The sequence below is a fragment of the Oryzias latipes genome, chromosome 4 (assembly GCF_002234675.1).
Source record: "Oryzias latipes chromosome 4, ASM223467v1".
NCBI lineage: Eukaryota > Metazoa > Chordata > Actinopteri > Beloniformes > Adrianichthyidae > Oryzias > Oryzias latipes.
In genome coordinates this window covers 14,195,122-14,222,717 of record NC_019862.2, presented here as the reverse complement: position 1 = coordinate 14,222,717, position 27,596 = coordinate 14,195,122, and the positions used below count along the sequence as shown (strand labels likewise).

At 38.9% G+C, this 27,596-nt stretch overlaps 1 non-coding gene across 1 annotated transcript; it reads left to right on the top strand.

Moving 5' to 3' along the window:
• Positions 1 to 3,686: 3,686 nt before the first annotated feature.
• On the top strand, positions 3,687 to 27,441 carry LOC101169925. Its single transcript, XR_002873181.1, has 3 exons — positions 3,687 to 4,276; positions 26,890 to 26,980; positions 27,420 to 27,441. It is a non-coding gene; the product is annotated as an uncharacterized LOC101169925 (transcript).
• The last annotated feature ends 155 nt before the right edge of the window (positions 27,442 to 27,596 follow it).

Genomic DNA, 27,596 nt, shown 5'->3' with positions numbered 1-27,596 from the left:
GTGAGACAAAGCTGGGTTCCTTATGACCAAGGAAGAACATAAGGAGGGCCCTTAAGAATAAGGTAGATGTTACTCCTTAACTCTGTACTGAATGAAAACTCATTCATCAGAATTGTGGTTCTACAAAAACTAATAGATCAATTTTGGGAGTAAACCAGAAAAAACAATTCTGCGTCAAGAACAAGAACGGATTTGCTTCCCTTTGTTCCCTTATTTTTAAAGGATTGCAGGAAACATGATGGAAAATAATAAATTACAGAGAGACAATAGATAGAAATTGTGAGCACTAAAATCTTTAATCAAGCTGCAGTAAAAGTTAAGAGACATTTAGAGAACTAAAATACCTCAAAGTCCCAACTGGGGGACCTAAAACAAAACATCAGTGGGGGACCTTCCTGTGTGGAGTTTGCATGTTCTCCTCATGCCTGCGTGGGTTTTTTCCTGGGACTCCGGCTTCCACCTACCATCCAAAAACGTGCTTTATAGGTTAATTGGTTACTCTAAATTGTTGGTGTGAATGTAAATGTGTGTGATTGTAGCCCTGCGACAGACTGGCGACCTGTCCAGGATGTCCCCTTCCTTTCACCTACAATTGTCCGGGATAGGCTCCGGCTGCCCCGTGACCCTAAAATGGACAAAAACGGGTTTAGAAAATGAATGAATGAAAATTTCTCAAACCAAAATTATAACTCATCTGATTTCTTCTCTAACAAAACCACCAGACCTTTTTTCTTACTTTTCTCCATCAGTGTTCCTGGGCATGGCCAAAGATTGGTCCTGGCTTCTTTATCATCCATAAACCTGCATAAACTGTCAGTCTCAATAAAGTTAACAAGTTAAGAAGGAGTTGGTCCTAAAGATTATTTGACTCCAATTTTTTTTCTTTTTTTTTTTAGCTTTAAGCTGCAGATTTAAACCACATGACCGAACCTGAAAATTCCAACACAACAAAAATGAAAACAGCTGCAGGCCATGCAAACATACAGGTTTTCACCTCTAAGTGCTTGTGTGTTATTTTGCACATTCATTTCCTAAACACAGTCATTTAAGTGCCCCGTGTGATTTGTAAATAAATCCCTGGAGTGCAAAAGGTCCGGAATAACTGTCAGACTCTTATAACACGCGACTGAAAACCTTTTACTTAGGAACTCAGTTCTGCTGCTTGAATGTCTTGGGGCTGAGAGGCTGCAGCGTCACACAAAAGCATCAAGAAGCAATGGCTAATAAGCAACCACCTCTGAGCACATATATGCAAACAGTGTCATTACACTTTCAGGTTGTGTGTATTGTGTTATATGGTCACTGCTGCCCTACTGTTTCCTTTTTAAACTTTCTTTCCCCAAAAAAACAGTGAACGCAAACCCAAGATGGAACTGACTGTTCCCCTTTCCTTCATTATGATAAATTGGTTCTGACAGGAGGAAAAAAAAGCATCTCTGTGCCCCTCCCCTGTTTAAAAACCATCCTCTAACCTCTGGCTTCAGCTAATTAATTAAATGGATTTCTTGTCTGGCTGACTAATCAAACAGCAGGTAATTTTGTTGTCATCTGTTAGTTATTTCATTGTGATAAATGATCCTACATAAGCATGGGTTATCCTGCGTTCTGGATTCATGTAAATTATGAGGAAAAGCCACAGAGTTTTAAAGTGGCACGCTTCTGAGGGTTTCAGTTTGTTCTACTGTAATAGTGAGAACGCTTCAGGATGTAGAGAGGGAAGGTCACTGCTGACTGTTCCAGCAATCTGAGGCTCAGGTCCAATGTCAGCATCGCCGCCAGAGTCAGGTGAGTCAAACGCATTCTCAAATGAATGCTCTGTTGCTCTTCATCTGGGTAAAAATGTTTGCCTGCCAGGCTCATGACTTCATCAAACAATATGTTTCCATTACATACATAGACTGGATGGGGAAACTTGGATTATTTTTTCTTGAAATTGGGGGTTGAAGGTTCAAAACGGAGAGTTCCCTGCCGTATGTTTTAGTGGAGATTAAATACGGTAACTTCCAGGGAATTCAATTTGATGCTTAACCCCATTACATTGGACATCCCATTTTTGGTTACATTACCACACCCTGTATGTAGAGAGTTAGCTCAAATATTAGCTCAATTCTTGAGAGGAGTACGGTAAAGGAGGTTAACCCTCTCTATTATGTACTACTGCAGTTTGCTGCTAAAGTTGCATGACTCTGGCTGCCTGGCAATTTTTTTAATCCTAGCAAACTGAATTTTACCAGCATTTTAGAACATTTTTAATGGACATAACTCTTTTTGCTCTTTGACTGGCTGCTAAATGGTTTGTTAAAACCTGTGAGATTAGTTTGCTTTTTACAGGGATCTTTCTTGGTTTTCAGTCATGTTCTACTTTGATTTGGCACTCCCCTTACAAAAGTACATTGCTCTACTTATGCTCAAGTACAACTTAATAAAATAAACTTCAATTATGCAACTTTTTATTAAGAAATCTGTCAGTCACAGCAGGTTCCTAATCATCCACAGCTGTCTAAGTGTCAGTTTTTCATCTATTTCTTAGTCAGGTTGTCTGTTTTGTCACTTTTTGTTGCTTCCTTTGTTCATGGGTTTTGTCATGTCAAGTTTAGTTATTAAGTGTTAACGTTTGTCCAGCCAAACTTAGTCTTCTGCATTTTGAGTCCTTCATCTACCTAATTTTCAACATTACATAATACAAAAATAATCAGATTCATCCCTGCTGGAAAAGACTAAGTAATAAAAACCTTATACTGAAAGCAACTTTTGCAAAGCAAACTATTAGATCATTCAGTTGAAGCTTAATAATGCAAAGCTGTTGCTCATTTGTTTTTATTCCCCCAGAAAGGATTTCATGATTTAATGTTTGCAACAGTTTCATTTCATCCAGCCAATCTCAGTCTGTTTGGGCAGCTATGGGTGACATTGCTCTGTGGAAGTGATAGCGGCTCTCTGAGATACAGATTGAGTGCAGGATTATGCAGCCTTAACCTCACGCTTATCTTCTGTTTTTGTTTTTCATTGTATCCTGGCTCAGTAACTGCTGACGAACATGACTAATGTTTCACAGAACATTTCAGCGGTTGCAACAATAATCTTGCTGCCAGAGATGGCATTACGGGCCCCTTTGCCAGCATCAGTCTTGGGGCTTTTTGAGTGCTTTTGTTGAAGGTAGGGAGTGTTTGAAGGTTAAACCCAGATGAGACAGAACATAGATGCTAAACAGAATCTTCTGCCCCAAGTCCTCCTATGTCCTCAGCTAGTTCTGAGTTTCATTAATTCACGAGCATCCGGCATAATAAGGCAGCAGAGCCCTGTTTAGTGTGCCAGGCCTTCCCTCTCTATTGATATTTACTAGACTTGCTTGCCACAGTGAGTAGATTAAGGGAGCAGTGATTGAGGGCAAATCAATTACTAGCTTCCAGCTCTGTGAGTGGTAGCTTTATGTTGCATTATTTTACTTTGTGTCAGGCAGGCAACAACATTGGCCAGCCTGCTTGAACATGCTGAACCAACCCTCTGAATAATGTTTTCCCAAAATTCAGCATTGGAGTCGGATCCTATTAATTTGACATTTTCTGTGTATTAATCCCATTTATTACTTCAGTTTTAAATATTTTGAGTTTAAAGATTAAAAAAAAAGATAAATTCCATGTAATCCAGTATAGGTTAAACAATTTGGGACTTTTCCTTCCCTTGTTTGCGCTGTTGTCCTCTGTTCCGTGTCCATTCTCCTCCTGCGGGGACGTTGATGCTGATGCGGGGCGGCTCTTCTCCTCCTCCCACCGCCTCCTCCCATCAGTGACTCTGTCATTTCGCCTCACCCTCACTTGTTGGATGTGTCCTCTTGAAGTGATTTCAAATCCACCTGCTCGTCGTTTTGTCCTGTTGGATTCCTGGGGAGATTAGCGCTGTGCGTGAAGGTGAAACATGTTTCTTTGTGCGTAAAAAGACGCTCGCCGCTCGTGCAGCGCAGCGTTCTCCTGGTCCCGCAGCTCGTTTGCGTGCTGCACAGTGACCGTGTTTCCTTCTGGCCCCGCTTCTTTTCGCTGCTGCTTGTCTGACCTCGTGTACGGGGATCCTACAAGCTTCGGGGCGTTTTTTTTTTTATTTTGGTTGTTTTTCTTAAGTCGCTCCGTGCGCACCAGCTCCGGATCATCCTTGAGAGAGCTCAGTCGCAGTCCCATGTGCAGCGTTTCTCTGCTGTCCTCTCTCTGCTATAAAGATGCTGGTGGCTTTGCATGGTCTACAAGAAAACAGGCTGAACTACCCGACTATGTAAGGAAATCAGGTACGTGTGGTGTTATAACATTTTAAAAATGAATGTTTTATAATCTTATTCAACAACAGTATACAAGATTAGTCTGCTGTTGTATTTTTGACATCTTTAAACGTTACCATCGATGTTTACAAATAATAAGATGTTAAGTTAATTTGAAAGATTTTTTTAGTTTATTTTTGCCGCGACTCCCCCCCCCCCCCCAATAGATTTGTTGCATGTACGGTTTAAAAGACAGCAACAGACCTAAGAAGACAGCATCAGAGTTATTTAATGTCTGACGCAACAACAGTCTGCTTTAGAAGTGATCCATTCTGCATTTTATGTGGGATTTTATTTGTTTTTGGTATAAAGATCTGACTGATGCAAAGGCAGTTTTATTATTTTAGGGTATATGTAAATAAATGTAATTTTTAAAAAGGGATTTTAGCCCAACTTAAAAAGTAGAAGAGGCCAGGAAGTAGTAGATTATTGGAGGTTTTTTTTGAATAGGACATTGTTTTCCTTTGGGAGCTGCCTACAACTGTATTGTTTATGGTGTGACTGACTAAACATCTGATTCTGAGCAGAAAACAATGACTTTAGTGCCTGTTTTAGGAGAAACAGCAACACAGATTTAGTTTTGACCATTTTTTAACCCACTCAAATGGAAATTGTGGTTTTGATGTTTTTAACAAGTTCTTGTAGCAGTTTTCTCATGATGGATGACATATATAAGCAAATTAACCCATGAGAACCCAGACCAATTTTTTTCTGAAAAATTAAATAATAAAGAATACACCACAAACCAAGTGGACCACTAAACACATTTCTGATATTTTCTGTCACACTAAGGCCACCATGGGTTCTTACGGGTTAAGATTAAAATTGTGTTTTTAAGTGTTTTTTATTCAAATTGTTGTGAATCAGGAGCAGACGGAAAAAATAGTAGCTTTTGCTGACCTCCACTTCTGCTGTAACAAGAACCAATGTTTTGTTTTTTTCTGTCCCCGTGGACAAAGATGTTAAGCAACTTACTTGTGTGATTGTCCTTTTTTGTGTATGTTGTTTCTAGCGGGACACAGAAATGCGATCGCCCACATTAACACGCAGCAGCAGGTGCTGTGATGATGTGACCCATTTCATACACAGAGACAGAATACAAAGCCATACTAAATAACCATGGATGGAGCAGCCTCTGTCTGATTTCCTGTCCATTCTCTCTCTGACCCACTCCCCTCCCTTCTTGACCAAGATACAACAGGAAGTGAGTTGATTTCCCAAAGGAGTCTGCAGTCAGGGCCACCACAGCTAACACAGCAGCAACAGATATGATCTATCTCACTGGCAGCTTCATTGGGTTAGTATGTCCTTCAGTGATTCTCTGACTGATCCTCCAGACAGAAGAGAATATAGTTTCAGTCTCAGTTAACTGACAAAAAAGATTTTTGCTCCGCCTTTTGACTTTTAACACATCTCCACAGCCTGGAGCCTGATAAAAACTTTGTTTTTGGTGTTTTTTAACATGTTCTTTAGAGATTTTTCTCATGAGGGGAGACATATATAGAGAGAACCCAAATTTCCATTTCTATGTATTTTTTTATTCAAATTGCTGTGAATCAGGAGTAGATGAAAAATGCAGAGGTCTTTTAATTGTAATTAAAAGATCTGTGGGGACACCATTAAAAATAGATCAAAAGATGATCGGATTGGGACTTTAAGCAACTTTGATAACTGCCAATGTCTAACATTTTTTTTGTTCTCATCAGAAACATTTTCTTTGACATTTTTAGGAATTCATGTCAAACGTGGAATACTTTATTAAATGAAATGGAAAAATAGAGCTGTTTCTATGAAAAAGTCCAAGAATCACCATCTTCCATCATCTCCACACAAAACGAACCTCTGAGTGTTCGGCTGTGAGTGCAGTTTTTGAAGAGTTGGACTGAGTCGTAGATTTGAGCTCTAATGCTTGCAGGAGGCAGAGTGCTGTGCCTAACCTGCCTTTGCATGCAGCCTTACCTCTGCTGGAACTCGTCTCAATGTAACCTCTGGAACAACATGTAGAGAAGAGTGTTTTTTCAGCCGAGCACTGGCGTGTGTGCTTCTGGTTCATGTGCATGTGTGTGTGGGTGTGTGTGTGTGTGTGGTGTCTCAAACTAACCAGGAGGAGAAAGTGTTTCAGTGTTTCAGGGTTGATGGGTAAATTATTCATGACGTTTTTTGTGTGGCAGTGGGATTGGTAATTCTTGCCATAGAGTTGCGAGTTAAGTGCACTGTAGTGACACACTGGCAGTGAGCTGTATTCAGAGGGCAGTGAAGCAGCAGCAGGTCAGGATATTAGCTTCACCCTGTCTTTGGAGGACTAAAAACTCAAAGAAAGACTTGAATCTCCTCTGATAGCAGCTTTCTGGCATTAGCATCCAGTAGTGAAAGCTTCTTTTGACTGCTGGACCAATAAGAGGAAACCCCTTTCTTCTCTAAGTCATCTTCATAATGTTTAGACTCCCAGCTTACAGGCAAATAATAATGTACTGCAGTGTTTCTCTGCCTGAGGATCCAGGATTATTATCTTGGAAAAGATTTACAGTAATTGTAATGTCCTTTTCATGCTTCTTGGTTAGACTTGAGAGAGGGAAATTTTTTTTGTGGCTGTTTCATCTCTTGGAATGGGATTGATTCTAATTAGGCATATTATTTCATTTTTAATTAAAGTCAACATAGGGCTGATTGTCACTGTGAAACCGCTACATTCACATTCATGAGCTCACAAGTTGAATCAACTCTCGATTCAACCTAACAAATAATGGAAAATATGTTTATCTAACATTTTTATTGTAAACGTTAATATATTTATTGTGGAAAAGGGTTTTTTTTCCACAATTTTTTTATTTTAACTGGAAAAAGGTGGGCATTTGGTCAAAATGATTTGGTAAAATGATTTGTTACATTAAAATAAAATAAAAATAAAAAGTTTTGTTTGGCCTGATTTGACTTTAGTAAATGAATTGTTTAAACCCATTTGAAGAAATTATATATTTCTACAAAAAACAGAGTTATCATTAAAAAAAACACTTTAAAGCAGGCGAGAAAGCTGGATTTTATTAAAATTTTCCAAAGTTTTTTGTTTTATATTTTTATTTGATACATGTCAGTGGTGATTTGTTAAAGTCCCTAGTGAGGGTGGGTAGATGGAAAAACCCAAGTTGTTTATAAAATATTATCGGTTTGAGGCACAGTGGGCTTATTTATGCCAATATATAAACGTTAAACCAGGAGTGTCAAAATCCAGACCTCGAGGACTGGTGTCTTACAAGTTTTCCTACTTATGCCAATGAAGCTCCTTATTGGCCAAACACACCTGATCCATGTATTCAGCAGCAGCAGCAGATCAGGTGGAATTTCTGGGAAAGCAGCAGGAGGCCGGCCCTCGAGGCCTGGAGTTTGACACCCCCTGTGGTAAATGAAACTTGATGTCCTCTGCCTAAATGTGATGACAGGGCCAAGCACCAGCACAATAGACAACCCACATGTGATGGTGGATGGTCGAAAAGAAAATGCTGAGCTAAAATTATTCAGCCGTCATTACAGTCCAACGTGTGGTAATACTTCAGTTTTTGGAAAATCAGAGAAGTTTGAAATAAATCACTTGTTTAAATCCTTCAGTAAAATATGGCAGGAGCAGGACTTGTCTTTCAAATCTCTTAAATTGTCTTTCCTGCTAAAGACTCAGACCACGCTGACATGTTTAGAATTTTTAGCTAAAGACGTCCTGGATAAGTTTTAAGTCAGTGACAGTGAATATCGACGATGAATTGTATCGTCAACTACAAATTATGGTATGAATTGAATTGTTGTTCAAACGAATTGTCAGACCCCCAGTATTTGTGCATTAGCGTCTGCCACTTCACCACCAATGGGTTCCTAAAGACTGCATATAAATGTGAAGGTGTTTTGCTACCTTAATATTAATGGCTGAAGATAGAAAAACTGGCAGACATGTCGGGACGCTAACACCATTTGTGGGATGCTAAAGAATACCCTAAAAGAAAAGAATTAAACCTAAATATGACAGACGTAAAAGGGAGAAAATGACTCATTATTCATGGAATTATGTGACAGAACTGCAAAAACTAACCTGCCCCGTAGTGGGCCTGTCAGTTCATCCATCTATGCAAAAAATGACAAGAAGATCTGGCAAGAGAGACTGAAACCATGGCCTTCTGTCAATACTGATAACCAGCTAATGGGAAACAGCTGTGTTGATTGCAAACAGAAACCAGATGTGAGAAGAAAAACACATTGATCAGTGGGACAACATTATGTACTCAAAGAAATAAATATAAAAATAGCAAAACAACAAAAAGAACTAAAACCATGGTTCATTGCCTCCTATATCTCCATTTCTCTGTACCTGTTTAACAATAAATGGAGTCATTTCTAACCTTTATCACTGTGAATCTGTTTTAATTTACATGCACAAGTTCTGGGTACAATAATGTACGTTTTCTATGTTTTTATAACTGATAGTCAAGCAAATGTGCCAGAGCATTTGGTATACTTTGCTTGCCTGCTAGTTAAATATTAAAGTGTTGCTGGAATTTTAAAATCACGTTTTCATCTTTTCTAAAATTTGATCAAATACAAATAATAGATGGGCAAACATATTTGAACTATTTACCTCATTTTGAGAAAACAAATCAATAATTAAATACAAATATTGCAAAATTCTGTAGGAAAATGTTTAGGGCAAATGTTTCATAATAATGTTTTGAAAATACTTTCAGCCAAATGTCTGGCATTACAGGGGACTCTGTGTTCAGATACAACATCGCTTAAAGACCCACTATTTAAGCTGTGTGTTTTTGTGGCATTTTGCTTATAGAGCAGATATTTAAAGAAAATTAAGCTTAAAATTGTATTTCTGAGTATTTCTTTATTCAACTCTTGGTAAATCAGGAGCAGATGAATAAATCGAGTTGGAAAAAACTTGTAGAAGTGACGTACGAGCTGCAATCCCCCTGCTCTCTTCCATTCTAATGCATCCACTTGTACACAAATGGATCCATGTAGGTCTTTGTTTTCATCATCTGAACTGGGAACCGCCTCAAAGCTGTACAGCTAAATAGCTCTGATGTTGGTCGCCTTTTTTTTTGCACTGCCAATGTTAGGCTGGGGTTCTGAGGGGCTGCAAGCTAATTCTCTCCATTTCCCATCATCCATCATGTAAACAGATAGATGGATGGGAAGTAAGGGTAGGCATACTTCACCCCAAAAGTCCTTTCCCCATCTCAAGGGTGAGTTTTGAATAAATTTTTGTTGCTTTGCAGAAACTCTATCCTAATTTAGTGTTTTTTTAACCTTTTTTGAGCCGAGGTGCACTTTTTCCTTGACAAAAATCACACCAACAATCAAAAATGGAAAAAAAGGAGAAACTCTGTAGTCTGTTTTGATAAACAGTCTCTGTAATCTCACATGCATTTGATTTTACACTGAGGCACAAAATGCTTGAAGTTCCAGCTTGTTTTCCTAAAAGTTGTGATAGTTGTCAATAACATTTTTCAACTAAATTAGTTAAATGTTTACCCAGGTTTGTGTTTTCTCCAGTTTATTATAATGCCATTTCATGCAACCTCATACTAAAAAAGCAAAAACAAAACAAATAAAAACAATAATATATTTTTTCTAAATAGCGATTTATTTTTTTGAAATGTTTTTTTTGTTAATGCCAATTTGAACAATTATATAATGAGAACATACTTGATAAATTTTACACAAAAACGACCAACATTATATTCCTGTTCATTCATTCAAGTTTTTCTTTGGTCTAAATAAAAAGTTTAACTTTAAAAAATAAGGTTTTTTGACTGAATACATTCTTTTCAATTTTGAGAAACCTTGAGCCATGTCTGCACCAGGGAGTAAGGGCTTTAACCTTGTCTGATTGGTCAGACTGATAATTTAATGCTCTAAGAATGAGTGGTAGAGAGAGTTTAAGGGGTGGGACGGTTCCAAAACATCTATCGGCTATATCGCGGTTCCATCATCAAAAATCAACTAAATATGTGTTGTTGAGTATTTTATGATTTTTCACATCCTAACTACTCTGTTTTATCAAGTTTTTTTGGGGGGGGAGGGCTAAAAACAGAATAATGATAATTGCAAGACCGGTGGGAACGCTTTAACCGTTGTGCTATCCTAGGCACTTTGACATTGGGAGTTGGGTCATCTAGACCCCACAAGACAGTGCGCTGAACCTTTTTTCTTCAATGATTTGTGATCTTCACTGGTGTCCATGGATTACATGAAATCTTTCCACCTTTATCCACCTTTGTCATGGTAGGGAGAACACATCAATGCAAGGGTGGGGTCATCTAAGATAGCACAAGGGTTAAAAAATCGATCAAAAGATGATTGGAGTGGGAGTCTAAGTTAAAAACATCTCCATCAGCCTCAATTAGGCAGGTTGTAATTGATGTTTCTTCTAAAATGTAAAATTTAGGTCCATTATTTATGTTCAAACTACTCCACTGAGGCAATAAGTGAATTTTTACTAACATATTTAATCTCAGTATTTCAATGATGATCCCACTAACCCAAACTTGTGTTTCCATGTTACAGACAGGTTAGCTATCTGTTGTTTTAGTACAAGTTTCTATTGGTGCTTGAGAAGCTGTCATTTCTTATTATTCTTCACTGAACAACCTCTTGAAATCTAAACTGACAGCTATAGCTATTGAGAAGATCAGGTACCATGTACTTTTAGAGGCCTGGGAGTACGTTTCGTGAGGATCACTCATGCGTGCCCTGCGGCATGTGGATGTGAATGCAGCTCTGAAGTTCAGTCACGCTGAGTGAAGATGAGGCCACAGTGAGGAAGTTCTGTTGGCACAGCCAGAGGCCTCTGGAAGAGAAAAGCTGTTATCTGCCAACGTGGCTCTGCCGCTCGCTGCTCGATCTGCGGTGACTCGACAAAAACACACAAGCGCCTGCGGACAGAATCAGAACGACAAACTCATGCCTTCAAAAACACAGGCTGGAGAAGACATGGTATTCTGTGACTTACATGTACTTCCATGTGTGTGTCCAAACTTTTGGTCTGTACTGTACATTTGTGGGGAAATACTGTGAAGATCAAAAAGTACAAACATCTATCAAATACATTTTTTTCTGTGACTGACATTTCCTTTAAATAGATTGTGGCATCAAGAGTGAAATAAGAATTCTTTCAAATTTTATGACAATGGCTCTGAATCCCCCCCTAATCCCTAACTACTAAAAAAACAATATATTGTGGGACTATCCAGTGCCTATAAGCAAATCGAACACCATTCCATACTGTTTTTTTATAACGGCGAATATGACATCATCGATTTGACTGAAAATATACTTGATAAAAGTATTTTGCGACGACTATTTATGAATCTACTGAATTCTGAACAGGAAAACTTTGATGGTTTATTAAAAAAATACATTTAAATGCATTTTGTTTTTGCATTAATTGTTTAAAATGCAATGCATTGTGGTCTGTATTTACCAATCTAGTGAGCTTCGATACACACTGGTTTTTCTCAGAGACATCCGGGAAATTTCAAGGATACTCAATTTGGAATTGTAGATTCACTACAAAATAGACACTTACAAAACGTGTAAAAAGGAATTCTCCTCCACCCACAAAAGGGACGTGGATAACCCTACCGGCGGAGGGAAAGTCAGCCCTACATCGCCACTGCTTGTACCTAAAAAAACACTTTCAGACATCACTACAGCTTCAAATACCCTTATAGGTGGAGCAGTAAGGAGGAGCCAGAGGGGTGCGGAAACAATTAGGATTCGGCCTCTGTATGGTGACTTTCTGCATTTACAGTAAATTTAAAATAAATAGTATTTGTTATCCACGACAAAAAATAGATGACAAAATGTTATATTTAAGGCATCATTGATGTTCTAAAACTTAAAATAGGCTCTCAAAATCAAAAGAAACATAGAAATGTCATGAAAATAGAAGTGGAAAATGAGATTAATAAAAAACAGATTATTAAATTGTTACTATTTTTAATCCTCACGATGTCTTTTTGATTTTTGGGTATCCATACAAAAAAATAAAATAAATAAACAACTGTCACACACAAATAGTCTACTTCCAAACCAACTTTCTATTGCAATTTGTTTCTTAAAAGTTTTATAATTAAAAAGTGAGCAACATTGTTAAATGTGTTTTCACCTTTTTATGGCTTTGCAAATCTTTGTTTTTTTTTTCTTCCTTGTGCCATCTTAGATGACCCCACCCTTACATTGATCCCTACCATGACAAAGGTGGATAAAGGTGGAAAGATTTCATGTAATCCATGGACACCAGTGAAGATCACAAATCATTGAAGAAAAAAGGTTCAGCGCACTGTCTTGTAGGGTCTAGATGACCCAACTCCCAATGTTAAAGTGCCTAGGATAGCACAAGGGTTAAATCAACCACCCCAATGTCCTCTTTCATTACATCCGTGAAACTTCTTTAGCATCTTTTTACCAACACAATCCCTATCCCTCCTCTCAATGTGTCCAAACCATCTCGATCTGCTTCTATATTCATCTGTTCCTTCTCCCCCCCCCCCCCCCCCCCCCCCTTTGGCTGTTGACGCTAATGTAGAAACCCTCCTCTTAAAGTCCACTTAAAGTCCTCCACCTTCATTAATCTCAATTCAAACACCCCTGCCTCGTCTAGCCTCATCTGTCAGTCATCACCACAGCAAACAGGAAGCTGTAAGCTGATCCTTGGTGTGCGGCCCCTCTTCCACCTTAAACTTCTCTGTCGCACCTACAGCACATCTCATCACTGTCTTATAGCTCTCGTGCATGTCATGATCAATTCCAACATACACCTCTGTCACTCCAAACTTCCTCATACAAACCACAGCTCCTCTCTACCCTGTCATAGACTTTCTCTAAATCTACATTGACATGATGCAGTTCCTTCTGAGCTTCTCTGTTCTTCTCCAGATGCATCCTCAAAGGAAATATAGCATCAGGGGTTCTCTTTTCTTTTTCATTGAAACCATGCTGTTGCTCACAAGTGCTCACTTCTGACCTCAGCCTGGCTTCCACTGCTCTTTCCCATAACTTCATTGTGTGACTCATGAGCTTTATTCCTCTGTGGTTTCCACAGCCCTGCACATCTGCCTTCTCCTTAAAAATCGGCAACAAAACACTTCTCCATTTCTCAGGCATCCTCCTACTCCAAGATTTTGTTCAACAGTCTATTCAAAAACGTTCACTTCTATACCTCCATTGGATTGTTTAAATACTTTACAAATGAAACTCAAGCTCTATGAATTTCAATACCGTTTTAAAAACCAGAATGACTCACTTTTTAATGAAGCACTTTATTCTATATATATCTATATTATCTATATATCTATATTTCCTATAATGAAAAGTTAACTTTACTGCATCAACCACTTTATTTTATATGTTTACAGAAGAGAATGGAACTGAAATGCATCCACATGAGTTAAATGAGAAATTACTATAAAAATAATAATTTCTTCTTACACATTTGTATGTATGCATACAAATATGCATACATTTGTATGTGTAGATTGACAAACTATGTAGAGCTTCATATACCAGGTCCCTCTTTTATTTGTTTTTCATGCCGCAAATCCATGCAGACGTTTTTAATTCAATCTGAAAAATTAAATGTTTTAAATATGTTAAATCAATAGAACTATATTTTGCATGAACATACATGCAAAGATAATTTAACTTATTTAAAGTGTTCTCAGAGGCGTTTCACTCTGGATGTTGAGTTCTGCTGGTTTTTCAGAATCCCTGCATTACCTGCTGTTTCATACCTGCATGCGATGTGTTGTGCTTACAAGAAGCTAGAAAGGCAGGTTGGTTGGAAAACGGCCTGGAGTTTGACACCTGTGTGCTAGCTTGACCATCTCATGTCCTTTAATGAAATCAGCTTGCTGACCAGCAAAATGGGAGTACAGTAATTATGGCATTTCTGCTGTGCTGCCCTGTGCTGTGTGTGTGCTCAGCGACGATACGCTGCTGCCAAATGTGAAGACGAGTTGGCATTTCAAAGGATAGCAGGGGAGGAGCAAAGCAGGGATGATAAAATCTCTGCAAATCTGCTACAGCATTGTGGTGCTCAGCTTGTGGAGAGGTTAAAGTGTGACAGTGAAAGGTTGTGGACCGGTGCCATTAATACAGGTAACAAATGAATGGCAGAAAGGCTTAAAGAACAAGTCTTGCTTGTTTTTAGGAGCTTTTTACTTATTTTCTGCACAGTTGGACATGTAAATTTTTAAAAAATTATATGATATGATTTACTAAATTCTTTCTTCATATTCTGTCTCTCACAGTTGAAGTATGTGCAACATTATGGACCTCTCTCATCTCTTTAAGTAGATTAACTTGCAGAATCAGTGACTTCCAATTATTTATTTATTTTTGCACCACTGTATGCACAAAGCAGCAACTCTTCCACCGAGTGTGACCTGAACCATTTCAAAATGGCTTTTTTGTCAACTTTTATTCAAAATAAAAATAAGACTTTTGGAAATAGACTTTATAACAGGGCAGCTATACTGAACTGCATTAAAGTGATGAAGTAGCCGATCAGTGTAAGTGTTGTTACTTCTAATTAAATTACTACAACAGAGAAAAAGGAGAAGATTAGTGTCAGGATGGTCAATAAACTGATTTTGTAAAGTGAGTCTTTAATTAGATAATTAGGAAAAGAAATGCAGAGATTTTACACAGACTTTATATTCCTGTCACTACAAAATCTCATCATACATCTTGAAAAATATATAAATAAAAGCATTAGCTGTTATGAAAAGTCTATTAATCACAAAGATGGCTGTTTTCACCAGAACAGTTTTGCTGTACAGCAAAGAGTGTGTGTAGAGGATGATAGACAGAAGCAGTGAAGCACTAATACAGACTTTGATAATGAGGATTTTATGAGAGTGTAAAAATGCATAGTTATGTTGTTGAAACTTTATTATGAAACAGGTGAACTGAAATGTTCCACTACTTTTCACATTTCCTCTCTGCTCCACAGTGTAGAAAGGCTGAATCAGGAGCTGGCACAGTGGGCTGGTTCATAGTACAGCTGCCTTGAGAGGAGCAGCATATAATGTACACCGGTTATAAATCTGTTGTAGAAGCTACAGCTTCAGAACATGGTTCACTGTGTGGTGGAGGGAGTTGGAGGGGGGGTCTAGAGCTTTGTTCCAACTTTTGCTGTCCCTCCATCTTCCCAGTAACCATACTAACTCACTGACTTTATTGATCTTGTGCTTAATTCGATTAATCAGGTACTCTGACAAAAGGTCTTGTCAGCATAAAAAGTTTTTTTTTGGTTTAGATTTAAAAGTTGCCTTGTCTTTTACTGGAAAATAATGCATAGAGAATGTGTTAAAAATATGTATATATAAATATGTATTTATTTGTTTAATCTTTTGATAAGAAAAGACAGGATTAGCCCCTTGAGATGCCACATCTCATTTTCAATGGGTTCTTTCTGTTAGATGTATGACAAAAGAAAAGCTGACAAAGTAGAGTTGGGTAGCAAATACACTTAGAGAAACAGACAAAGGGAAATACAAAAAATAGAGTTACCAACACAAGACATACACACAAAAAAAGTCTTGATCTTTTACCCCTCATGCCAATGCTTTTTAACAAAGTATATTCAATCATAACACAACTTAATTGATGTTTAAATATACTAAATATGAAACAAAAACAAACATTTTCAGATGATCTTAGTTATCAAGAGTTGAGGACATGTTTATGAATCGCCGTTGCTGTATATGGAAATCCTAAAGAGAAAATATTAATAAGGATTGTTTTCAGATTTCCTAAGCTTGATTTATGCATGGGGCTCTTTGATCTTCTAAAAGTCTCTTTGTAAAAGACCTATCAGGATGTGGGGCTGAGATTGGAGTATTCAAGTAGTTTATCCCAAAGCTAGACTGTTCAAACTCTATATACTTGTTAGGGTGAATGAGGCTGGACCCAGAAGCAGGACAGAAACAGATGGTCAATGAGTTAAAGTCTTTATTTTGTCCCACTGGTGGTGGAGAGTTCTGGCTTGGAAGCCTTGTGGCTTGGATGTCTGATGGAATGAAGAGCTGCTGGTCTGGTGGGGGTTGCAACGAATGTGAAATCTTGTGGAGCCTTGCTTGGAGTCTTGATCATGGCTGGCAGTCGTAAACAATGGTGAAGATGAAGCTGGTGTCAATTCACACACTGCCTTCATCAGCCAAGGACCAGGCTAACCACTATGGGAGACAGAGCCTTTCAGGAAGCTGCCCCTCGACTCTGGAACAATCTTCCACAATCCCTCAGAGCCCCACAAAGCCTTGGCACATTCAAAAAAGGCTTAAAAACTTTTCTTTTTAATAATGCTTTTTAGTACTTTCATTGTTGTTTTATTTTTGTCTAACCTTGTTCTTATTGTAAATCATTTTTATTTCTGCCTCCATTGTAGCGCTTTGGGATTTTATCTAAAATGTAAAGCGCATTCTAAATAAAATTTATTATTATTATTATTATTATTAATTCCTGAAGAGGCAGAAAAACAGTGGATTAGTTTGCAGAAGGGATGGCATAGGCAGAGAGCTTGGCTTAGCCGTGGCCTAGAGCTTTGCATTAGTCAATACTCTGAGAGCAGTTTGACTGATGTGGGCTGGAGGGTGAGGAGTCCATTATAAGCTGAAGACTGATGAGGAGATGGGTAACAGGTGAGGAGTGGGAGGAGACCATAATCCCAACAATACTGTGGTGACATTGGGTGAACATTTGTCTTAAGTTTTTTTTTTTTTTAATCTGTACACTGGTGTATGTGTTTTAGGGGAGAGCCTTTCAATTTTTTAAGAGTTTTTGCACGGATTTTCATTTTATGACTTTTGTTTTTTAATGTTCTTGGGATGAATTGTTGTTTTTATCAGCCCAACTGTTTTTTTTAAAAACCATGTCGATTAAAAGACCATAAAGTTTAGTAGTTGTATTTATTCTTTTATCAATCATCCCTGCCTTGTTACATATGAATACATGTTTTCACATGTAATTAGGGCATTTTTCTTAAAATCATCTGAACCCTTCCCCCCATTGACTTAGAGAACCAGTCTGAGCGAGTGTACCCTCACCCCTAGATGACCCAGGTAAACTCACCCAAAGTTTACTTCCGGCTCCAACAAAATGAAGTCAATTCAGTTGGCATTTTTTTGCAATAGAAGTCTATGGGATTTCGGCTTTTTGGAGCCACTGGGTACTTCCCGTTTGGAAGGTGAGGGCAGAGAGATGATTTATCATTTAGAGCAGCAGGGATGACTTAAATAGAAAGTAGAAAATGTTTTATTCTAACATTTTACCAATGATTCTGCTTCAACGGAAAATTATCAGCATAACAAAAGACAGTCTGCAATTTACACAGCCCTGTCAGTAGCAGATCCACACAACCAAACAGCCATGCAGCGGTCTTAAGTTCTCACACAGACACGCTGTATTCATGCACACACAGACACCTACGCTGGGCTGCAACATGACAGAAAGAAGAAGCAGCAGAGCTTTTGGAATTCCAGATAACAGGATTAAACTAATTACATTTCGACTGTGACCATGAATCCTGTTTGCATGTGTGACTTGCTTTCCACAGCAGCCATAGAACTAAAAGACGATGTGGAGAATTTCCTAGAGATCGACCCTAAATGCAAGAACATATTCAGGTTGGAGATTCTGTTCAATTTTGTGTTTATTCAAGCAAACTTTGTAGTATTGGACTGCAAATAAATGTTTTTAAGATTTAGTACTTCCTTGTTTAAAAATTGTGTTTTTTAAAAAAGAAAATGTGTTTTTTTTCCCCTCCCATTTTTAATAGGAAAAGCATCAACAGAAATGAGGTTGCTAATGTCTTTGACACCACAATGAACCCAGTCCTTTTTTTCCCTTAACATTAAGTCTTTGCTTTCTTTTTATATATTAGGCTTCATGAAAAAAATATAATTTGTATTTTTGGTGTCATTTCGTGAAAAGCATTGAAAAAAACAAACGTTAAAGAAGTTTAATATTTTTCCACACAATAAAGAAAATCCAGCAACACTGTTGATCAGATTAAAGACCCCTTCAGATATTAATGGTCTTTTTGGTGCTTTATATATAAAAAAATATATACTTTATATATATAAAGACAATTTATATATGTCCAAAAAGGGCTGATGGGAAATGAACCCAGCCAGGCTTACTCCTCGTAAACAGTCCCGCCCACAATTCAGACAAATTTCTGATGAACCCTGCTGCAGAAACTATGTTTTAGAATTTGACCGTTTAAAAAAAAAATAATTAGATTTAAAATATTTAGCCTAAAAACAGAATAATCATAATTAAAAGACCACTGGGAACAGTTTACAGTAGATCAAAAGATGATTGGAGTGGGACTCAAACACAAAATACGGTAATTTCTTTTTTTCTGCTTACACTTCAATGAAAAGTTCTATGAAATTTGTATTTTTGGTGCAATTCATAAAATTCATAAAACCCTGAAAAAAAAATCCAAAACAAAATTCTGCAAAATTTATAATCACATTAAATAAATAGGAAGGAGCAATGATTTAATGGTGAAAACTTGTTATAAAGCTACATTTTTAAGGCTCAAACTACAGAGGTTTTACACTTTAGCAATCATTGTTTAAGCTGTTTTTACACATTTGTTTTTACAAAATTAAAGTTTCTTTAATGTCAGTGTAAAAGAAAAGAAAGATCATCAGGGCGTTAGTGCTGATCAGAGTTTCCGCTTCCATTTCCAGAAGTCTTTGTGATGCTTTTTCAGCACTGAGAGGCATGTGGTTTTGACTTAAATGTAAAAACATAATCAAAAAACAGTCTTCCCAAACAAACCACGCAGGACACACAGATTTCCACAGCCCTCTTGTTGCGTCATGCCCTTGTTGCTTACCCCACACCCAGCCTCTCATTTCGAGCTGCAAGAGTGCATGCTGTGAAGTGCATCTGTTAAGAGCTACTGTGGAAAAAAGTCGTCTTCACACTGTTTGCACATTGTCGTGAAACTTTTATGAAAAAGACCACAGATCCAGCTCCAACAGGGGATGTATTAAATCTGGGACAAATTTTTGTCTGCTTCTAATGTTTGCTGTTGCTTTTTGATTTTAGTATTGAATGGTGAAGAAACATTAGAAATGTTTAAAATGTGTGAAAAAATTGGGGTTTTCATTTGAGCGTTTTTTATAAATTAGCATTTCATGCCGACAATCTAGCCACAGGGGTTGCAAGCCAGTTACTTCTGTGCCGGTCCCAAGCCCGGATAAATAGAGAGGGTTGCGTCAGGAAGGGCATCCGGCGTAAAAATTGCCAAAATAACCATGCGAATCATCCACAACACTTTAGACATACCGGATCGGTCGAGGCCCGGGTTAACAACGACCGCCACCGATACTGTTAACCTACAGGGTGTCGGTGGAAATTTGACTACTGTTGGTCGAAGAAAGAGGGGAGGCAGAAGGGTCCGTGGCCAGAGAGAGAAGGGAAAAGGCAGGAACATAGGTTTGAGAATAGGGACTCTTAACGTTGGCACAATGACAGGGAAAGGCAGAGAGCTGGCAGACATGATGGAGAGAAGGAAGGTAGATGTACTGTGTGTGCAGGAGACAAGGTGGAAGGGCAGCAAGGCACGTAGTATTGGAGGAGGATACAAACTGTTCTATCATGGTGTTGATAGGAAGAGAAATGGGGTAGGAGTGATTCTGAAGGGGGAGTTTGTAAACAGTGTTCTAGAGGTGAAAAGAGTCTCAGACAGGATGATGAGCCTAAAGTTAGAAATTGAAGGGGTGATGGTGAATGTAGTCAGTGGGTATGCGCCACAGGTTGGCTGTGAGTTAGAAGTGAAGGAGAGATTCTGGAGTGAGTTGGATGAGGTCATCGAGAGTATCCCCAGAGGAGAGAGAGTTGTTATTGGAGCCGACTTTAATGGGCATGTTGGTGAGGGCAACAGAGGTGATGAGGAGGTGATGGGCAGGTTTGGTGTGAAGGAAAGGAATCTGGAGGACAGATGGTGGTGGACTTTGCAAAGAGGATGGAAATGGCTGTAGTCAACACTTTCTTCCAGAAGAGAGAGGAACATAGAGTGACATACAGAAGTGGAGGTAGGAGTACTCAGGTGGACTACATCCTATGTAGACGAGGTCATTTGAGAGAGGTTAATGACTGCAAAGTGGTGGTAGGAGAGAGTGTAGCCAGACAGCACCGCATGGTGGTGTGTAAGATGACTCTGGAGGTCAGGAAGAAGAAGAGAGGGAAAACAGAAAAGAAGACCAAGTGGTGGAAGCTACAGAATGAAGAAACTTGTGAGGAATTTAGGCAGAAGTTGAGACAGGTCCTGGGTGGTCAGGATGAGCTTCCAGAGGACTGGGAAACTACAGCAGAGATTATCAGGGAAACAGGTAGGAAGGTGCTAGGTGTGTCATCTGGAAAGAGGAAAGACGGTAAAGAGACTTGGTGGTGGAATGAGGAAGTACAGGAATGCGTCCAGAGGAAGAGGTTAGCTAAAAGGAAGTGGGATGTAGAAAGGACTGAGGAAGGTAGACAGGAGTACAAGGAAGCGCAGCGTAGAGTGAAGAGAGAGGTGGCAAAGGCCAAACAGAAAGCTTACGATGAGCTATATGACAGGCTAGACACAAAGGAAGGAGAGAAGGACTTGTTCAGGCTAGCCAAACAGAGATACAGAGATGGGAAGGACGTGCAACAGATAAGGGTGATTAAGGACAGAGATGGAAAGGTGCTAACAACCCAGGAGAGTGTACAGAAAAGATGGAAGGAGTATTTTGAGGAGCTGATGAACGAGGAAAATGACAGGGAAAGAAGGGAGGAAGATGTGGTTGTTGTGGAGCAGGAAGTAGCAGAGATTGGAAAGGATGAGGTTAGGAAGGCTCTGAAAAGGATGAAGAGCGGAAAGGCCGTTGGTCCTGATGACGTACCTGTGGAGGTATGGAAGTGCTTAGGAGAGACAGCAGTGGAATTTCTAACGAGCTTGTTCAATAGGATTCTAGAGAGTGAGAAGATGCCTGAGGAATGGAGGAGAAGCGTTCTGGTCCCGATCTTTAAGAACAAGGGTGACACGCAGAACTGCAGCAACTATAGAGGAATAAAGTTGATGAGCCACACAATGAAGCTGTGGGAAAGAGTAATGGAAGCCAGGCTTAGGAAGAAGGTGGAGATTTGTGAGCAGCAGTATGGTTTCATGCCCCGTAAGAGCACCACTGATGCCATTTTTGCTTTGAGAATGTTGATGGAAAAGTACAGAGATGGTCAGAAGGAGCTGCATTGTGTGTTCGTAGATTTAGAGAAGGCGTATGACAGGGTGCCGAGGGAGGAGCTGTGGTACTGTATGAGGTCGTCTGGAGTGGCAGAGAAGTATGTCAGAGTAGTTCAGGACATGTATGAGAGAAGTATGACGGTGGTGAGATGTGCTGTAGGTCAGACAGAGGAGTTCAAGGTGGAGGTGGGACTACACCAAGGATCAGCTTTGAGTCCTTTTTTGTTTGCTATGCTGATGGACAGGCTGACAGACGAGGTAAGACAGGAATCTCCCTGGACAATGATGTTTGCGGATGACATCGTAATTTGCAGTAAGTGTAGAGAGCAGGTGGAGGAACAGCTAGAGAGGTGGAGGTTTGCTCTGGAAAGAAGAGGCATGAAGGTCAGTCGTAGTAAGACAGAATACATGTGTCTGAATGAGAGGGATCAAGGTAGAAGCGTTAGGTTACAGGGGGCTGAGGTGAAGAAGGTGCAGGAGTTTAAGTACTTGGGGTCAACAGTTCAGTGTGATGGGGATTGTGGAAAAGAGGTGAAGAGGCGAGTGCAGGCAGGTTGGAGCGGTTGGAGGAAAGTGTCAGGAGTGTTGTGTGACAGAACAGTGTCAGCAAGACTCAAAGGAAAGGTGTACAAGACAGTGGTGAGACCAGCTCTGCTCTATGGGTTAGAGACGGTAGCAGTGAGACAGAGACAAGAGGCTGAGATGGAGGTAGCAGAGATGAAGATGTTGAGGTTCTCCTTAGGAGTGACCAGGTTAGACAGGATAAGGAACGAGTACATCAGAGGCACAGCTCATGTTGCCTGTGTTAGCGACAAAGTCAGAGAAGCCAGACTGAGATGGTTTGGACATGTTCAGAGGAGGGATAGTGGATATATTGGTAGAAGGATGTTGGAGATGGAGCTGCCTGGCAGGAGGACAAGAGGACGGCCAAAGAGAAGATGTATGGATGTCTTAACAGAGGACATGAAGTTGGCTAATGTTAGGGTAGAAGATGTCCATGACAGAGTGAGGTGGAAAACGAGGATTCGCTGTGGCGACCCCTGATGGGAAAAGCCGAAAGAGAAAGAAGAAGAGCATTTCATGCCGACATGCCAATTCCTGTGTTGTTGTATTGTTTGTCCAAAAGCTTTGAAGGGCCACATTCAACATCAGATAGTTGTGCAAAACAGCATTTTAATCTATTTAAAGAATTTTAAAATGTTTTAAAGAAAGACTCAAAATGAGTTGAAACTGCTGCAAAAGACTGGAAGAAGTGATAAATATGAAGGGAAGTGATCAATAATACAGCATAATTTTAAAAAAATAATACAAGTTAATAATAATTCAACTTTACAGTTGTTGTATTTATGCAACCAGCTTTAAGCAGATGAGATGTTTGCAGTCAGTTGGAGTAAATCAAGTCATTTCTGTTGATCGAAAACTGTTCCGTCAGTTCTATTGGATGTGTGTGTTCTGTGATGTAGTGTTTGTGCCTGAATTGTTTTAGTGTGCTAACTGGCAAATATCGGTGCACACAGCTCTTCAGTGAGGGTTTGTAGGGTTTGAGGGTCACTCTTATCTGGACTCGGTAGTAACTGAAGCAGCTTTTTTCTGCCTGGCTGACTTGTGTACATTTGTAGTGTGTGCTGACGACAACAGTTTGTCAATTGCAGCAAATGTAGATTAATCTAACCAACTAGTTTGTCTCAAAGTGCCTGCACAGCAGTATGTAAACAGGAGACTGTTTGTTAAGCCATGCTTTGTGCGTAAATAATGATGGTGTGACTCCAGTTCCTTCAATATGTGTTGGCATGCTGGTGTTGATGAGAAAAAAAAATAGATCACTTCCATGAGATTTTACAGTGGCAGCAGTTTTTTGTGAGATCTCTCAGCTGCCATGCAGTGAGGCATTTCCAAGGAAGCAAAGTTGTGTACGTTGTAATGAAGACATGGTTCATCATTTTCCTGCCAATACCGGTAGTTTGCTTTTGACCCTGAAAAGCCAAACAGCACCAATTTTGTCAGAATGCTTTTTTAGTTAGAACAAGTACATTTTAAGTGAAGACTTTAACCCTCTGTAGGCCTTGAACTTATTAAAAACTGAATGTGAAGGTTTTAAAACGTTTTTAGCTTTGAATTTTTTGGTTTAAAACAAACATAACAATATGACACATAATTGTGGTACCCTTCAGAATAAATTCTTGGAACAGTTCAATGGAGCTTTGCCTATTTTTTAGACATTTTTCTAAATGTTTTGACATTGTATTTGCTTTGTTTATGGATTAATACATTTTTTTGGCTCTACATGTTTGATCTTTTGTAAATCATAAAAACTGATCTTAATTTTTGTGGATTTTGCAGTAAAAAATGACAAAACTCCAACTGAATTTTTTGGACAGTTTCAGATTCACAGTGAAATTATGTTATATTTTAAGAATAATATAAAAATATATCTGTAAAATGAAGAAACTGGGAATAGGGATTGTGGTAAAAATATATATATGTATCCCAGTTTATAAAGTCAAAAATGGAAAACACCTCTAAAGGTGATAGAGAATGAGAGAGCAAAGATCCTGTGGGACTTCCAGATCCAGACTGATAGGATGGTGATGGCGAACCAACCAGACATTGTAGTGGTGGATAAAGAACAGAAGAAAGCCGTTGTGGTGGATGTGGCAGTACTAAGTGGCGGAAACAATAGGAAGAAGAAACATGAAAAACTGGAGAAATGCCAGTGTCATGTTTCAGCTACGAGACAGATCCAGACGCTGGGACCCAGAAGGAAACACACAGGTAAGTGAATTGGTAAGTAGTGTTTATTTCTCAGTTGAGGGCTTCTGGTGAAGGATGAGTTTTTGGGCGTGACAAGGCTGGAGCTCTTGATGTGGCGTGGCTTGAGGTCTTGACGTGGCGTGGCTTGAGATCTTGACGAGGCGTGGCAACCTCAGGGAGCTTCAGGAAGGCTGGAGCTGCTTGTGGTGAGAGGATCCTGAGACAGGGAAACAAGGTTAGCGGGGTTCGAGACACAAGAGAGCAACGCATGAGCTGAGACTAGACCAGGTTTAGTCACCATGGGGCAACGAACTGGCGTTGAATGCTGGAGCTGGGTCTCCTTAAGTAGAGCATAGCTTGATTGAAGTGAGTGATCACAGCTGGTGGAGTCAGGAGCAGAGCAGAGGGGGAGGGGGAGGAGAACTGACAGAGGCACCATGACAACCAGGGACTCAGAGAAGAACTGGAGAAAGCATGGAAAGTGAAGGCAACAGTGGTGCCTGTGGTAATTGGAGCACTCGGGGCAGTAACCCCCAAGCTGGAGGAGTGGCTACAACAGATCCCTGAAAAGATCTCAGTATACTGTGTATACTTCAGGATCAATCTGTTTTTAAAAAAAAAAAAAAAACTTTATTGTTGTTCTTGATAAAATTATGCAGGTTCTAACCACTTACTGTACTTAGAGAGCTGGACTGAGCTAGTGAAACCTAACTTACTTCCAGTTCCAACCAAACGAAGTCGCCATTTTTCGGGGATATGTCCATCGCCATGTTGGAACCAGAAATCCTCATTAAGCCGTCATTGGTCCATGTCGAGCTCAGGAGAATCTGTCAATCAAGCGATTTTGAACTTTCGATGCAAGCTCACCTACTTTTATTGATGCATCTAATTTTTCAGTTTGTAACCTAAATAACTTGCGCTATAGCAGAAATATCATGAAGAAAAATTAGAATAGCAAGAAGGTGTAATAAAAAATGTACCAGAGCAAGAATGGTTATTCTGACAAATAGAATGACTAAGTAATACCTGTTTATTCCTCAATAAAAGTCGATGGGATTTCGGCTCTTTGGTGACAGCGTGTGCTTCCTGTTTGGAACACGAGGAGTCCTTCAGTCCGGGTCTCATATATGGTCAATTGTTCTAAATCATTATCAACAATTAGAAAATTTTTATATAATTTTATATAATTTATATAATTCAAAAATGAACATGAATGGTACCATAACTTTGAAAAAATTAATTAATTAATTTATTTATTTCTATGACTGATTTTATTTGAAGTCTTGATTTTGCCAAAGTAAAACAGTCTTTTAAAAAACAAAACAATACAGACTGAAATCGGGATGTTTTGCAAAACTTCACCATGCAGTCCTGGACTGCAAGGACTACATTGTTTTCACAATTCTTCTTTCTTCCTGCACCTTTAAACCATAATGAGACCCTCACCACATGCTCAAAAAATCATTATAATTTGCCCACACAGTGACCGGTGAAGATGAATTTTGGACATTGCAATCTCCCAACATTCCCTCTACCTCCGCACCACACCGCCTTGCCCCGCCCCGCGGTGAGGACGAATTGTGTCTACAGGCATAAAACAACAACACTGTGTTACGTATTTTTAAATGTGTCTACATAACATCTAATGAACTGATCAAGAGCCTTTAAGTGAGTCAGTCAAAATTGATCTCTGGTTGCGATTTTCCCAGTGTTGGCTCACTGAGCCAGCCAACAGTTGATCTGAGAGACACTTCTAGTCATGTGTTTATGTGTACATTTAGCGTTTTTTGCAGCAATCACTCACATTCACTGTTTGTCAGCAGGCGACTCTCCTATGTCTGCGGTTAGTTGTTCCGCTCTTGCCATCATAGGGTTGTGACAGATGCCATCTATCACAATACATTACTGCTCACATGAAAACACAACCCTCACACACATCTGTCTTTGCAGACTTTACCCGAGAGAAATCACACGTGACAGTCTGAGAAATAAGCTGCACTGGCTGACACAGAAACTTGCCAATTCATGCCATCGTCTGCAGATTTTTGCACCCAAGGCTCTACGTAATTTATTCCCCTTTCCATTCATTCTTCCTGCAGTCTTCTTTACATCATGAAGCTTCTGGCCTCCTGTGCAGTTCCTGGCTGCACATGTTTTTTTCTCAGAAGTAATAGACTTAACCTGCACAAGCACCAGACTACTGTGAACCTCCAATTGCTCTTAAATCACTTTTACTGCTGCTGTCCTGTGATGCTGCAAGTGTGACTTTGTGTATTTCAGGATGAAAAGGGGAAGTTGTCAACAGAAGAGGATTTTTTGTCATTTTGAGACTTTTATGCATTCAGTCAATTTAAATGTTATGATGTAATAATAAAAATCAATTTTGTTTTTTCAACACTTGGCTTTGTTTATCATCATTCTTCAAAAATCTTAAGCATTAAACATAATCAGTGACTTTCTTCTGTTGTTAGGATGCCACCTTGTGGAGGTTGAGAGGTATTTCTGCTGAGCTTCAGTCTTCTAAAGTGCATCTAAAGTTTCTTTTCCTCCTCAGAGATGTTCATCTGCATCGGTTATCAGGCAACATGACCTTTCTCCATTGGAGCTTGAATTGATTACTGTTCATACAACAACACTCCTCTGATGTAAGTCCATCATTTTGAATTCAAACTGCATTTTTATCTTTTGCCTACTCAACTGTTCTGCTTTAAGGAAAAGAAAATCAGAGAAACAAATAAAAAGGATTTTTCTGAACTGCTACACATGCCACCTTTGAGTTGCTGGTCATTTTTTCAGTAATTGAAATAATTGTTTTTGAAATGTGACTGCAATTTTTTAAAGACACTCAAACTACAGTTCTATTTTTTTTTTAAATTAGATCAAAATAAAAAATAAAAAAAATGAGAAAAATAAACATTTGTGTCTTTATTTATAAAATTCACAAGTGTTAGCTGTTAAAGGAAATCCTAAACTAAAATTTCAAAAATAATAGATTTCTAATTTTACATTTTTTATGAAGTTGTAATGACTTTTAGATTACATTTGTCATTCATTATAGCTAATTCCCTTCTTTTTTGCTTTTAGGTGTTAAGCAACTTTACTGAACGTAAGTATTTTAGCATCTATACACATAATCACAAACAGGTTTGTTCTATGAGTCAAAACAACCTTTCTTCAGTTTAATAGTTTTAATTTAAAGGTTTTAAGCTTTTAAATTAAAACCTTATTATTTAGTTATTTTATTTATTTGTTCCAAAAAGA